The 15,128-nt window shown below is 46.1% G+C and overlaps 1 protein-coding gene across 2 annotated transcripts in view; it reads left to right on the top strand.

Moving 5' to 3' along the window:
• The window catches only part of RALB (RAS like proto-oncogene B), a 261,118-nt gene that overhangs the window by 39,313 nt on the left and 206,677 nt on the right, over positions 1 to 15,128 (top strand). The gene's annotated exons all lie outside the window — the stretch shown is intronic.

Genomic DNA, 15,128 nt, shown 5'->3' with positions numbered 1-15,128 from the left:
CGCCTGTGCTTCTTTCCCCCTTGATTTGGACACGTGTGCTGTCCTCGGAGGCGAGAGTGTATGGGTTTCGGTGGACCCTGGGGCATAGAAGGTGAGTTGTTGATGCCTTTCTGAGGGTCACTGTTCTTCTCTTTTTGCTCTGGGGATGCCTAAAGCCAAGGCCACACCTGTCTGGATCTCGCACCAGACCACATCCTCAGGGCAGGAGCCTTCGTCCAGCACACGTACACCGCAGGAGCAGTCGTACCTTCACGGCCCGCTGGCCGATCACCACACAGATCATCCTGATCCTTAAAGGCAAGAAGCATTCCGCTCGCCTACCTAGCGGCCGGAGCAGCCACAGCAGGACACCCTCCACGAACTCCACCAGCATCAGACCCCCACCCCTCCCGGAGCCATTACACAGGCGGCAGACCAGGACCAGCTGTTCTCTACTCTCCAAAATGACCGGCGCAACTTTGCGTCGGATCTGAAGCCAGCAGTTGCTTAGCAACAGGAGCCAGCACGCCTACACAACCCAATAGAGGAAACCGTGAGGCGACAGCCGTGCCCCCACAAGCGAAGGCCCTTAAAGCCAAGGCCCTCACCTGTCCGGACCTGTCCGGACCGGGCAGGACGCCATAGCGTCTCGAGCCACATCTTCTGCTGCACACACCAGACTATCTTACCACGGGCAAGTGCAACTAATGCACGCGAGCACTCAGCAACAAATCATAAGTTATTACATGCACACCCAGCCCATCGAGCAAGGCAACCAGCTGAACTAGCACCATACGCCCAAATAGCAGTACGGCCATAGCCCCGGCCATCATTTCCCAGCCTGCATGTTACATGTAAGCTAAGTACCCCGATGTTGTACACCGAACTAGCCTACTGCCACATGCATTTCTGCCTTGATTAGCTGATATTGAATTTGCCTACTGCCACATGCATTTTTGCCTCGATTAGTTGATATTGAATTAGCCCATCGCCACTGCATTATGAACTGAATAGCTGAACTACCCACAATATGTCATCCATCATACCTCCCACACTCTTTCTACCGCCATTCGCCTGCACCCCTCCCCATCCCCCGCACCACACAGGTTCACCACAGCAGATCCAGAAATGACTACCACACACAACAGCAAACCCCTGGGCAACACCCACTCACACCTCTCACCCACAACCAAACTCACCTCACGCCCCAAGCCAACCACACTTGGAAACCAGCTCCTCAGCACACGCACCAGGCATATCCATACTACCACACTAAAGTCCAAACCCATCACACCCACGCCCACCCCACACAACCCCACCACACCTCACACACGGCCAAACCAAGAAACTCGCCCCCTCTCCAACCCACCCACACACAACTTAATTGCGCCCTGATCAACACACACTCCCTTCCAGCCTTCGACCTTGACATCCTCGCACTCACTGAAACCTGGCTCAATGCTGCCTCTGGCCCATCCATCAACCTTACTCTTCCCCCTGGTTACTCCATATTTCATAAAGACAGAACCTCTAGCAAAGGTGGTGGAGTAGCACTCGTCACTAAAGATACCTTCGCTGTTAGACTAATCTCCTTGACGATAGATGAACACACTAACAGCCAAACCCGCTCTTTCCCCAGTGATACATCACGCTTCACATATCTACCGCCCCCCCCTGGCCCTCTACTTGAATTCCAAGCCAACCTCCTTCATCTAGTTGGAGTTAACTTGAAAGAAAACACCTGAACCATCATCCTAGGAGATTTGAATCTAGGTCTAAATGACCTCAAAGATACTGAGCAAAGCCCTGAATAAATCTCTCCTCGACATGGGCTTCACCCAAAGAGTTACTGATCCAACCCACTACAAGGTTTGCACCCTTGACTGGATAGCTGACCACAACTGCTCCATTGACATTCGCTCCACCAACCCATGCTTGTGGACTGACCACCACCTAATGCACTTCTACATCCCCATAGGAATCAAACCCCAACCCACTAAACCATGCCCGCCAGCCCTCGCAAGATTCTCCAGACAACTCGCGAAGGAAAGACTCGTACCCCTCCTAGAAGCTGCACCAGCTCTCAAACCACCCTTCTTCTCGGACCCAGTGGAACTAGCAGACCTTTACAAAAAGACTATAATTGCAGCCATAGACTCCATTGCCCCCCTTCTGCCTGAAAAAGCCAAAAACAAAAAGCATGCTAACTCCTGGTTCTCTCAAGAGCTACTCAACCTCAGAGCCAAAAAAAGAGGCCCTCTCTCTGGGGAATTCCCCCCCCCCCTCACTTGAGGCCTACAAAACTCTCGCCTCCCAGAACAAAAAAGAAATTGCCACAGCCAAATCATCCTCATATAACTCCAGAATAGACGACGCTAAATCTGAATCCAAGGAACTGTTCGCTATCTACAAAGAGCTGGCATCCCCGCCAACTAACACCCAAGAAACAGTCAAAGACGAAGCTTGGTGCAACTCCATCCAAAATGCCATGTTAAACAAAAGACTCTCCAAGAAAAAATAAAACCCACTGCAAAGCAATCCCCAAAACCAACTCTCCCCCCAAAGCCAAAAACCAAATAAACAATCACACAAGAGTACCAACCATTCTCCTTCTGAGACGTGACCGAATCAGAAGTCACAGTGCTCATGAGAAGTATGAAACCCTCCTCATGCAAGGGAGACACCTGCCCGGTGTCCCTGATCAAAGAATGCACAGAGCCTCTAGCCCCATTCCTAACAGCTTTCATCAACGCCACAATATCAGGGGCCGTACCGCCCTCCCTCAAGGAATCCTGGGTAAAACCTCACTTGACCCAGACCAACCCAGCAACTACAGACCAATAACCGTCCCATTCCTGCTAAAAATACTACATAAAGCAGCATACCTAGAAACATAGAAACAACACCACCTTGAAAACAACATCATCCTTGGCAAAAGACAATCCGGTTTCCGACCACCCCACGGAACCGAGACTGCCCTCTTGGACTTAAAAATGCAACTTCAGCAAACCATGGACCAGGGAAAACCCACCCTACTCCTGTTCTTGACCTATCCGCTGCTTTCGACCTTGTGGGTCACAAGCTCCTACGCAAACACCACAAAAGCTCAGGACAATTCTCCCAACAAGCCACCACCTGGGTCACATCCTTCCTCGAAGATAGGGTCAGAGTTTTCTACGATCAGGATTGAGCATCCACTGCGGAGTGCCTCCCTCAGGGATCATGCACATCACCCACCCTCTACAACATCTTCACCCTCTTCTACAACCTTGAAGATCACAACATAGCCTACACCAACTATGCTGACGACGATCCGGTCCTTCTCCCTCTCACTGACTCATATGAACAGGATGCAGCCACCCTCAACAAAATCTACGCTATCATCCAGGCCTGGATGGCAGCAAATGGCCTCTGTCTCAATAGAGACAAGACAGAAATACTCCTAGTAGGTCCCAAACAAGTCCTCAGCAAACTTGATAGTAAACACGCCTGCTTGAATATAGATCATGTAACTATCACCACTGCAGTTGCGGCAAAAACCCCAGGAGTCTACCTAGATGCCTCGCGCTCCATGTCCCGCCAAGTCAATACAATCGCATCCTCTGCGGCACTATCTACCAAGGTCATCAATGCTGTCAAGCCCTACCTCTCCCCCAAAAACTTCCTTGCCATTGCAAGAGCAACAGTATGGCCAAAGCTTGATTACTGCAACGTCCTATTTCTGGGCAACTCCTCCAAAATCCTAAAAAAACTTCAAACACCACAAAACAATGCACTGAGGGCAGCCCTGAGGGCAGCCCTCAGTATCCCAAACAGAGAACACATATCCCAAGCAAGACGAAACTCTCACTGGCTTCCTGTAAGGGAGCGCATCTTCTTCAAATAACTCTCCATCACGCACGCATGGCTATCCCGAACAGCCCCACCATACCTCTCGGAAGTCATCCACAGAGACTGCTCTACCAGACCCAAACGCACCCAACACTGCAACCAACTCTTGGTCCCAACCTTCAAAAGACAAAGAGCTGGTGGGTCCAGCTTCGCAGTGCTAGCCCCCAAGAGTTGGAACGCTCTGCCACCCGCTCTCAGAAAAGAACCCTCAATATCCACCTGCCAGAAGGCTCTCAAAACACAACACTTCCAATAATTCCCTAAAGAGGTCTCACCCCACCTCTAGACTTTCTCTATACCACTCTGGTGTCTAGCGAATGCTGTAACGCACATACCACTGTAAATGAAACCTGTATACCTTGCACTACCTTGCACAAATTCAGAACCCATGCTCTGCTGTATACTAAACTACCCATGTAAATCTATCCCAGGATAGATATGACTACACTGAAATTGTAATGTACCTTCTAATGTATACATGAACTGTATCTAAAGCAAATATCCTTGTAACAGCGCCACGATGCCCATGGGCTGTTGGCACTTTATAAATCCAAAAATAAGGTTTGCGCTTAATGCCTTGTACCTCCACTTCTTAGGGGCTGGGGAGGGATGTCTCTGCCTATGCGCCTGACACCCCCTTGCTGGGTATGGCGTCTTCACTACGTCCTCATCCTGGTGCAATTACTTTGCCTGGGTGAGCCTCTTTGTGGGGTGTCTGATGTCCCCCTTCTTATGTGTCTGTCGTTCCTGTGTCTATACGTGGGGGGGCGAGCTTTGTTGGAACTTCGCTGGGGTGTCCACGCAGTGTCTATAGTATGCTTTTGGGCCGCTATTCTTGGTTAGGGGATGGAAGCGCAATGGTCGAAGTGTACGAAAAGAAATAGTGGAACTATGTTCCCTGCTGGCCTGCACCCACTCCCCACAAACCCCATCGCCAGGCCCCCTCCCACACACAATACAAATTCCCAAACACATGGGCATGCTGTTTAAGGGACTGTTCAGTGCAGTGCACTTAAAAAGAAAGTTTCTACTTCTTCCTACATTTTTATTTTAAAACGAAACCATTCTGGAACGGTTTCATTTTAAAATAAAAGTATAGGAACAGTAAAACTTAGTTATAAAAAATAAATAAAAGTAGAGGAGCACCGCTCTCGCTCACTTCGACCACTGGATGGAAGTCCTTCCCAGTCCTTTCTTAGCTTCTTTTATTTGCCTAACCAAATTCTCCTCAATTATTTCTTTCCCCCAGTGTTTGTCCACTAGTTGCTGATTTTACCCTGCGTGCGTGATCCTTCTGTTATACTGTGAAGGTTTGGTGGAATATGGGGTTCCCTTTAGGCCCTTGTTTCTTCCATGCGCCTCAATTGAAAAAATCACTTGTGGCCTGCACCTCCCGACTATATCAGTGTGACCCCATTGTGTGCTGCTTAAGGGCTCAGCCCCGGTAACAAGGGGGTCGTCTGGGCAGCTATCTGTGTTCTGGAGCGCTCAGGGCTGGCTCTTTCTCCATCCGTATGGGGGTCGGGGAGCACGCTTTACCTTATTTGGGAGGCGACTGATGGTCTCTGTTGCAGCGCTTCTGGAGGCGTGCTCTCCACTGTTTTCCCCCCCACGTCGCAATGTCGTAGAAGCGGAGCGGCTTGGTCTGTTCTTCCCCCAGTAGCCGGTGTCTGCTCTCCGCTTCCTACCGCCGTCCGTTTGGAGCCTCACTCCCTGGCCCCCTCTCTCCGCTCTGATGATGCACTCCGTGAATCTCTTCCCGTCTCCTTGCGTGTTGCTGTAGTGATCGGTCCGGGGGAGAAGAGTGTCTGTCCCCCATTCTCTTATCCCTCTGTGTTGCGGCTCCTCACATTGCTTGTAGTCTCAAATGAGCTGCCTCAGATAATGCGCCTTACTTTCCCGGTGTGCTCCTGGGGTTTGGAGAGGCTGGATTTTCCTGCTCGCCCCAGCGGCTATTCGCAATGCCGTTATGGGTAGGCCTGCTTCAGAGGTCCTCCCTTCTTTGTGCTTTTATATGCGGCGGAGTTCTTCTGAGAGTCTTCCTCTCCGCTAATTATGGTCCTGCTGGGTTTGCATTGCCAAATGCTATCAATCCACTTTCTTATTCATCTTTTTTGGTGTGGCCAGAAGAGAGACGTTCACATGTCCTCCCGCCACGGCCGCCATCCCAAGTCTTAGTCTTTCAACTGGCCATTTAGTTCCAGAAAAAGGTGCACACATGAATACATTATTAGGTTCCCCAAGGTTTTACAACTCTCAAAACGGTTGGGGAAGGTTTTTCTCTTCCCTTGAGTTTCAGCTTTTCCTCATCTCTCAAGCACAGTTCTTTTACTTGGCAAGAGACCATTTTCCAATCAAGATGTTCATGGCTTCCTTCCCCTAGATTCACACACTCATGGGTTCTTCCTTATCCCTTGATTCACTCATCTCATCCTAGTTAAATCACTTTTCCAAGCGAGGGGGTTAGGGTTCCCTTCCCCTAGGTTTTCACACACTTTCACTATAATCAAGACGGCGACATGCAAGTGCCACGTTATTTAGTAAACCTGTTTGCACTTGCCCCTCGTGATATGGCACCAATAGTAGCTTAGAAGACGGTCCTGATGAAGATGGCCATTATGCTGATAGACCATTGAAAATGGTTGACGATCAGTCTGGGGAATCGGTCCCCTAGTAACACAAAACAGATTGCCTTTTCGGAGAGAGAGAGATTTCTGTGATTTCAATATGTCTTCATAGATACTGTGCCTTGAATCTAATACACGTTGGTTGGCAGGTTCTTTTAAATGGATAGTGTTATGATCCAGGGGGAATGAACATTTGAATACTGTCCCTGAGACCTCTACGCACCTCCCTTTCTTTTTATTTTTTCAATACATGGTTGTTAGTCCTATGGCCTGGATATAGCGATATAGGGCCAATGTGTGTATACAATATATGCAACAACACCCTGAGTTGTAGGAATGTGTGATTTACTCTCTTTGGACCAAGACTTGTTAAACAACCTCTGTGGCTCTGTCCACAGCAAATGACTTTGGCTTTCTTATTCTATCCATTCATAGATAAGCGGCCCCCCACCATCTCCTAGGGATAGGGGTGGGGGTTTAGGGACAGAAGGAAGTGTGTTCTATCCGTCGCCAGGGATTGATTGTCTTGGTCCAGTTTAGGAGTCGTGATTGAGTTAATTCTGTGTAATAATTTAATGAAGTTTTAGCTGAACAGATTTTTCAAAAAGTAAGCTAGTGTGGGTCAACCCTTTTTTGATTGGAGTATCGCAAAGCTGCTATATGGCTTATTTATTGCATTCCAAACACTACAACGCCATTCTGATGGGTTCCCTATGAATGCTGGGATCACAAGTGCTAAATATATATTCATCCAGGAAACCTCTAATAATGTAAAGCATAAAAGGTTCATTTCTTTTTTAATCTTAGTATTTTTTTGGGGTTGATCTTTATCATTTTTTTTTCTGTTAACGCTGGTTTGTCTTTTTGCTTTTTTGTATTTTGCAATCCAAGTAACTTCAAATGTTTATAGTCTGTGCATAATTTTTGGTTAGATTTGTTCAATAGCCCTACACATTCTAAGTGTCTTACCTTGAGTATACCCTTTATCCTTTATTTACATATGCTTGCTCTGTGAGCCTTCATGTTCACAACTTTTGTAGCACAGCTGATGGTGATTCCGACTGTTGGTCTGTGTGTTTTTTTTTAAATTTTTTAATTTTTTTCTTTTTTTAGAAAAATGTGTAAGGGTTGCAGATTTCCTTTTTTAAAAAATAAAAACATTTGGTACTTCGAAGGCTATATTTTCTATCATTTTCCTCAGCAACACAGTGTTGAATTTAGAGGCCAGTGAAGTGTGGCACAGCTCTTAAATGGAAACTGACGTGAACTATTTAAATACCAATGACACTTTGTTTTTTTACATTTCCTGCAATATTCCAATGTGAAATAGTTTAACAGAATAACCCTTCCAGTTGAATTCTGGTTACTGCCATCTTTCCCATTTCCTGGCATGACACCATGGCTGCTAAGTATACCCCGATTACTGCAAGACATCTCCTTCTGCCATCTTCCTGGGTGGCATCCATAATTAATTTGATTATTTGCACCCACCATTGTCTTACATCCTTAGGTTAGCCATCTTCTACAACAATGAGAAGCAAGGGCTACTGCTGCTACAATGTACCACTAATGGGCTTGACTATAGGGAACTTTTTCTAAAGTTCAGTGCTTTATAATTCTGAAATTGACAAATTCACTGGTAGTGCATGTATGATTCTGTTTTGCAATTGTATTTGACATAGAATTGCTCTATTTTTAAATGTTTTCCCTTGCTTTCCGTTCTTTGCATTTGTTGTCCCCCCCCCCTTACATTGTCCTTTTTTCTCTTTAATCAGTCTGTCCCATCCTTCTGTCCTGCTATGCTTCGTTTTTCCTGTCCATCTTTTCTTGCCATAATTCCTTCATTTCTTTCCTATCCTTTCAGTTAATAATGTCCTTCCCCATCCTATCAGTTAATAATGTCCTTCTCCATCCTTATTTGTTTCCTTTTTTCCATCAACCTTTACGCTTATTTTTTGAGCTATGTATTTTATATTGTAGGCTTTGGAAGCCGGTTTCTGACATAGGTTCTCTGAAACCGGAAACTGCAAGATATCTTGCTTTAGAACTTAAGTTGCAGTTTAAGTGAATGCCTATGTATGGATTCAGCTGCCCACTTTTGCTTACACAGCAAGTTTTAGGATGTTGCAGAGCCTAGGAACAGCTGCGAGAGAATACGTTGTTGCCCTGGCCGGAGTGCAAATTTAGCCATGGTCAAATACCTTTTGTAAGACTACACTAGCTGTGAAATGTATAAAGACTCTTCCTTGAATAGGGGCGAGTCAGACAAGATCAAGAGAGGGCAGGTGGTTCCCATGGCACAATTGTACGACCATGTGCGAATAGCTGCAGCAGTATAATAAACCCTGTCTCTGAGAAAAACAAATTCTGTTCCATTTGTTTCATTTTTGCATGAAAGTTATTTTCTGAGAGTAGGCGGGAATTCAAATAAGTATTTTACCCACAATTTGCACCCTTCTTTCATTCTCTCCTTCCATCTTTCATCATTTTCGTTCTTTTTCTTTCTCTTGGTGTCTTTCTCTTCCCCTTTTCCTCTTCGCCTTTAATCCATTCAATCTGGCAATTATTTTCTTTCTTTCCATCTCCATGTAGCCATCTTCATTTCTTTTCCTCACTTTTCAATCCATTTTATTTTATATTTCTTCTGTCCTTCTTACATTCCCCATTTCTTTCCTTTTTTTCCCCCGCTTTTTTTGTTGAGGCTACTGCACCCGTTGTATGTTGCAAGCACTGCCTGCCTAATTCGAGAAGAGTGGTTTTGACTTTGCCTCCCTTGCCATGAGGAGCTGGTAGTCCCTCATGCCCCAGGCCACTCTGCATACTCTTGGAACCCAGTGCTTGCGCTCCCAGAGATTGAGATACACTATATGCCGCACTTTGGCCAGGGTGGGATACGTCCAGCCCCTGTATCTGAGACCACCATGGAAGCTTGTGTGGGGAGACGTCCAGCACACCCAGAGCAGCTCTGCTGGACACCACTCACAAGAGCAGACGAGATGGATTTGGAGCTCTGCTTGCTGGTGTGGGAGAGATGCATTAATCAAAGTTCAGGAGCCAAATTAGACGGCCCAAGAGCTAAGGCAGTGGTAAACCCATCACCACACATGAGCAGATCATGGTGCGAGTTGAAAGATAAAAAGACCATGTCACATGGCGTTATCCAGCCCAGACACCATTAAGTACTTGGATTAGATAGACCAAGGCCAGAATAAAGCTGCTGGGAAGGCACCACAGCCCAGAGAGATGCTGCGGCCCATTAAGGTGTGCAAAGTTTCAACATGACTTTGTCTCAATGTAATTTATGCTTGCTTTCTTGCTCTTATATGTCCCAATGACATTTGTCTCCTACTGTGATCTTGCCCCTGGATGTCACTTTGTAAATGTTGTTTAATTTGTTGTTGCTTCTGGGGGGTCGTAATGTGATTTGTGTCCTACTTGGTTTGCTCCAAGTCCTGAGTTAGTTTGTGCCCTGCTATTATATTGCTCTAGAGAATCCCCATTGTAGTTTGTCCCATGCTGTGACTTGTTTCTTGGTGCCCCAGTATAAGAGGTGATGGGACCCAGAAGGGGACATGTAGATACATATGTCTGCCAGGGTGACATTGTGATTATGGTGCTGTTTGGGTACTGCTGCGCATCTAGGGCCAGGGAGTGGTGATAAAGTGAATCTGTTGCAGGCATGCCAGTTGTTTTGCTAAGTTCGTGCCCACATGCAGGCCGCCCCATTCACCCACTGGCCCCTTTTACCTGTGTGCCCCCTCTTTGCATGCTTGCTTACTGGCCCCTTGCTTGCTCTCTGCCCCCCCCCCCCTTCGTTCTCGCACTCTCTGGCCCTTCCCCCTTCGCTCCTTGCATGCTCACTCTCTGGCCCTCCCGCCACCTTGCTCTCTTGCTCGTTCTCTGACCACCCCTTCACTTGCTGCTCGCTTGCTATCGTTCCCCCTTTGCTCGGGAGAGAGGGGGAGCAAGAGGAGGGTGGCGGAAGGGGGGCTAGGGGAGTGAGAGAAAGATGGGGGTGGGGTGAGCGAAAGATGGGAGGAGTGAGTGAGAGTTGGGGGGGTGGAGTGAGTGAAAGTGGGGGGGAGGAGTGAGCGAGAGATGGCGGGGGGGTGGTGGAGTGAGCGAGAGATGGGGGAGGGAGGGTGAGAATTTTACAGATACTCAAGGGCTCGCCAAATCTTTTTGCACATTCGCACAGTCAATTAGATATTATGAAGGGCGAGAAGCGTTAGGAAGAGATGTTTGAAACCTTTATCTAACATTTACTTGTTTGCAGTAAATATCAAATACAAGTTTCACTGTACATGGCTGGACTGTGGGTGGAAGCAGTTTGGCAAACATAAAGCGGGTTTGTAGTGACATTTACCATTTTACAGAAATCTCATTGTAAATGTTTTGTGCTCCGTTTCTACGGGTCGAGTGCAGTATGGCAAACGTAAAGCGGGTTTGTAGTGACATTTACCATTTTACAGAAATCTCATTGTAAATGTTTTGTGCTCCGTTTCTACGGGTCGAGTGCAGTATGGCAAACGTAAAGCGGGTTTGTAGTGACATTTACCATTTTACAGAAATCTCATTGTAAATGTGTTGTGCTCTGTTTCTACGGGTCGAGTGCATTTCTCTTAGGTTAAATAGGTAAAACTAAGTTGCCCAACCTGCAGGTCTTGCTGAATTTTAAAGATTTCGCAAGACCTAACTCCGCTCACTAATGTCTTATTTCAGTGGTTTGAAAAACTGCTTTATTGTTGCTCATTTCATGTCTTGGGTACAATTAACTTCTGGTGACAATGACCATATTAGTACAATATTGCTAATCAAATGGGTCTGTTTGCTAATAAAAAAAGTTAATTAGCAATCTCTGCTAATCAATTTTTGGAAACTGATTTATGCCTTGCTTCCCCAAAGAATTCCCCCCTCTTAACACGCCCTTTTCTCCCTAGTTGTAAACCAATGCAGTTGTTGAAGCTTATAGGTGGTGCTTAGGTGCGACCTAATTGGCAAAACTAAAAACCGGGACATCTTGCAAACCGCAGGCAACTGTATATTTGTTTGGATGCAAAGGTCCCGGTCTGCAGGGTTTAAATGCAATCAAGGAAGGCGTTAAACATTGCACTTCATTGTATTCTTTCATGCCTTCCCTGCCGTCATGTGGGTGGTCCTTGATACTTGCAAGAACATGCAACCTTAACAAGTATGTTTCCCAAATCCATCTCTGCTATATCTGGGTAGTGTCCCGACTAGAAAGTTACAAAGGGATGTGGGAAATCGATGTGCAAGTTGGATCCCAGTCTTTTACTTCTCAGGCGTTTGCGCCTGGAATAGGCGCTTTTGGTATGTCTGTATTGATATGGTGCAATCATTCTAGCACCTGCGCGAGTAACAGTATTAACATTTTATAAAGGTCCCCTCCCCTCCATATGGAAACTGAAGGTTTTGAGCAGGAACACACTTTATGGGCTCTGCATTCGTGGCTTGGCCTAAGCATGTGTCCTCCTTGTATCCATCTCCTCGTCTTGAGCTCCAAAGACTGAGCAGCTCTTATGCTTTTATTTAGGTACAGTTGTGCCACTATAGCTGACATGACGATGATACTTGGACAGCGTCCGTTGCATTTGCTGAGTTCTTGTGAGATTTGTTGACGCTAGCAATGCATGATTTGTTAGCTGGCACCTTTATTATCTAAAGATGGTTATTTCCAGAGCATGTAGCCCTGGGCGTTTTTGATGTTTCTGCTGTGTTCTCATTCTAAGAAACGTCCTTGTGTGTATCCTTTAGAGGCCTTTCTTTTTACTGATGGAAGGTAATTGTCTTGCGACATCTAGCAACACAACGCTGACCTCATTTTTGGAGTGATGAGCGAGGTTCTCGGAGCATGGAAATTAATTAAATTAACATTTAACGGTTTGAATTGGGGCATATTTTAGAGTTCATAAGATTGAGCAGATTGCGTGTGCCACACAGCGTTTTTAATGAGTACAGTGTGAATGTGTGGGTTCAATGTATTATGTAGAGCGACAGCGACCTCCAGGGAACAGTCTTCCTGGTAGCAGCAAGTTTCATCTGACTTTTAGCACCAGGTCATCACAGCTGGGCTGGTTGGTTGAAGATGCCTCCGACGTGCCCCAGACTAGGGAGAAGTCTATGCCCTGTTGCCCGGGACAGCCTGCCTTGGGGGTCAGATAGAGTGGGCTGCAGCTTCGAAGGTCCCGGGCCGTGTGCATGGTGCGGCCGGGTGAGGAGGGCCACGTTGGGCGTACTGGCACGCACTGGGATTCTCCCATGCGGTCTAATCCTCACTTGTTGTATCATGCTGTTCAGAACCTACAAACCTGACACAGCTATAATCTAATAAATACCACACACACACTTTTCCCCTTACACAATGATGCACATGTCCTGACCCACCTCGACATACTGACATTGATGGCATGAATTGACGCACACTCACACATACAACTCTTGACAGACTCAACCTTCAATGCAAGTGTTAGGACAAGGCACATGCTTGCTTGACTCCAAGCAATCAACCAGCATTCCACACAAGTTTTTACACTATTTCATATGCATCTTATTACTTTTTTCTCCAAAAGTAAGCTTTGGATTTCCTTCCAGTTCCACTTGCACGTGATATTCCCCCCACCCTCCCGCACATGCAATTCATGCGGTTTTCCATTCATCAAACATAGTCTTGCTCTATATTTTTAAACCAAAATAGACCATACCCACTCGTCCTGGCAAGGCACTCTGGCGGCCTTTCTGAGCCCCTCATAGCATACGGTGATCTTTTGCTAAATCTGTACAGTGCACATTACGGCACAGTTGTACTTGAAGTAGTCTTGTTCAACCCCATGTATTGAATGTGCGCAATCCTCTTCAATAAATCGACTCTCGAATTTTACCAGGAAATAGTGTGCAGTATCCACCCCTCCCTTTGGTTCACCTGTATTGTGAACTACAGTCTGCGCTGGGGACCTCTCCTTTCCACGTATACCCTAAGACTAAGTTATAGGAACCATTTATTTACATCACTATGAAAAAACAAAAAAGTGTCTGCAAGAGATGTAAAAATATCTATTTTATTTGTTTGTTTTATAATTCTATGCAGAAAGTCACATTGTCTTAAGTGTAATGCCGTTATGCGTATAGGAAATCTATTCATGAATCCACGTTTGTTATTTTCTTTAAAGAAGTTAAAGAATGGTATAAGCCCAGTTGAACTCATCTGCTGCCACCACACTTGGTGATCCACTGGTGCTATACTTGGAGAGAAGGTTGAGGGGCTTCGAGCAGGAATGAACGGTAATACTGGGGAGAATCTGACTGGAAAAGGAGTAACTGCTCGTACTCCTTTAGGGATCCGTGACATTATTACATTATTCAAAAGGTTTTTTTAATTTTTATTTTTTTACCCCAATCCCATTTTGGAGACTCATGCTTGGTGTCGACCTAAGTCCGCTCTATCCAGTGCTTCACCTGTGCTGTGTATTACTTTGCATCTAAGGTCAGGAGCCAACCAGGTTCTGATGCAGGGCTAAACTTGGTGAATATTGCCATGTTTGCGGGCACTGCAGAATCGGCCGCCTACAGCATCCGTGTCTGTTGCTCTGGTGAGTGACGTGTCGGCAGCGTCCACCCAGATCAGTGCCAACCGATGAAAGCACAGGTTGTGCACCAAATGGCAGTGGTGAAGTTTCTGCTTCCGGTGCCAGACCTTATTGGTGTGATAAGATCTGTGGTGCAAAAAAAAAAAATCCCTGTCGCACCGTGGTAAGGCGGCTAACTATCATACTGGGTAACCGTACAGTTTGGCAGAGTGCAAACTGCTAGGCTCTGTCATTTTACCCAATTTAGAACTATTTTTCATGTATTCTCCTTCCATTACATTTTGGGGAAAAAGCTGAGCTTTCCTAGGCCCGGCGAGCACCTTGAGAAGTTTGTGGTCCATTTGTGTGTAACTAAACAGTTAATGCTTGGGTTGTATGTGTTTTTAGCAAGGTCACTTTCTGCATCTGCACATTAATCATGCATTTTGTCCCTTGTGGTTTTGGATGAATGTGTGTTTAAAAAACAAAAAAAAATAAATGCCGGGTTCGCCTCCAATCCCCTTATCTAACCCACCTCAAACACGAATACAGATATTTTAAAGACAAATTCGACCAGCACGACCACAGTGAAAAAAGCAAAATTCATGTGAAAACGAGGAAAGTGACCTCGTTGAAAACACTGTATAATGGTATGCGTGATATAAAGCTTACTTTTTCTAGTGATGGGACACTCTTTGCCAGTCGTACTCGACTGCTTAAGGATAAATATACTGAATTATTGTTCCCTTTCTGTCAGTTATTGATGATCGATACTGTGGGTATGCCTCTTTTGCTTCGTCCAGAAAATGTAGTCGTTGTAGTTAATTCGTATACATTCCCTTCGCCAGATACGTACTTTGTCATGCATTTACTTGTGGTTGATGTTGGCTGAAGGATTAGGGTTGGGTCAAGAGATGGTAGGGGGAAGAATGAGGTAGAAAAGAAAGGGGTTTTTGCAGGGTTACCCCCCCACCTCCTCCCGATCCCCCAGCATAATGGCGAAGTGAAAGACAGAAGACGTAAATGGTCAGTGAATGTATGGCGAAGT

Source organism: Ambystoma mexicanum, chromosome 9, assembly GCF_040938575.1.
Source record: "Ambystoma mexicanum isolate Mex_15411 chromosome 9, UKY_AmexF1_1, whole genome shotgun sequence".
Taxonomy (NCBI): Eukaryota; Metazoa; Chordata; class Amphibia; order Caudata; family Ambystomatidae; genus Ambystoma; species Ambystoma mexicanum.
This window is presented reverse-complemented; position numbering and strand designations above follow the sequence as displayed.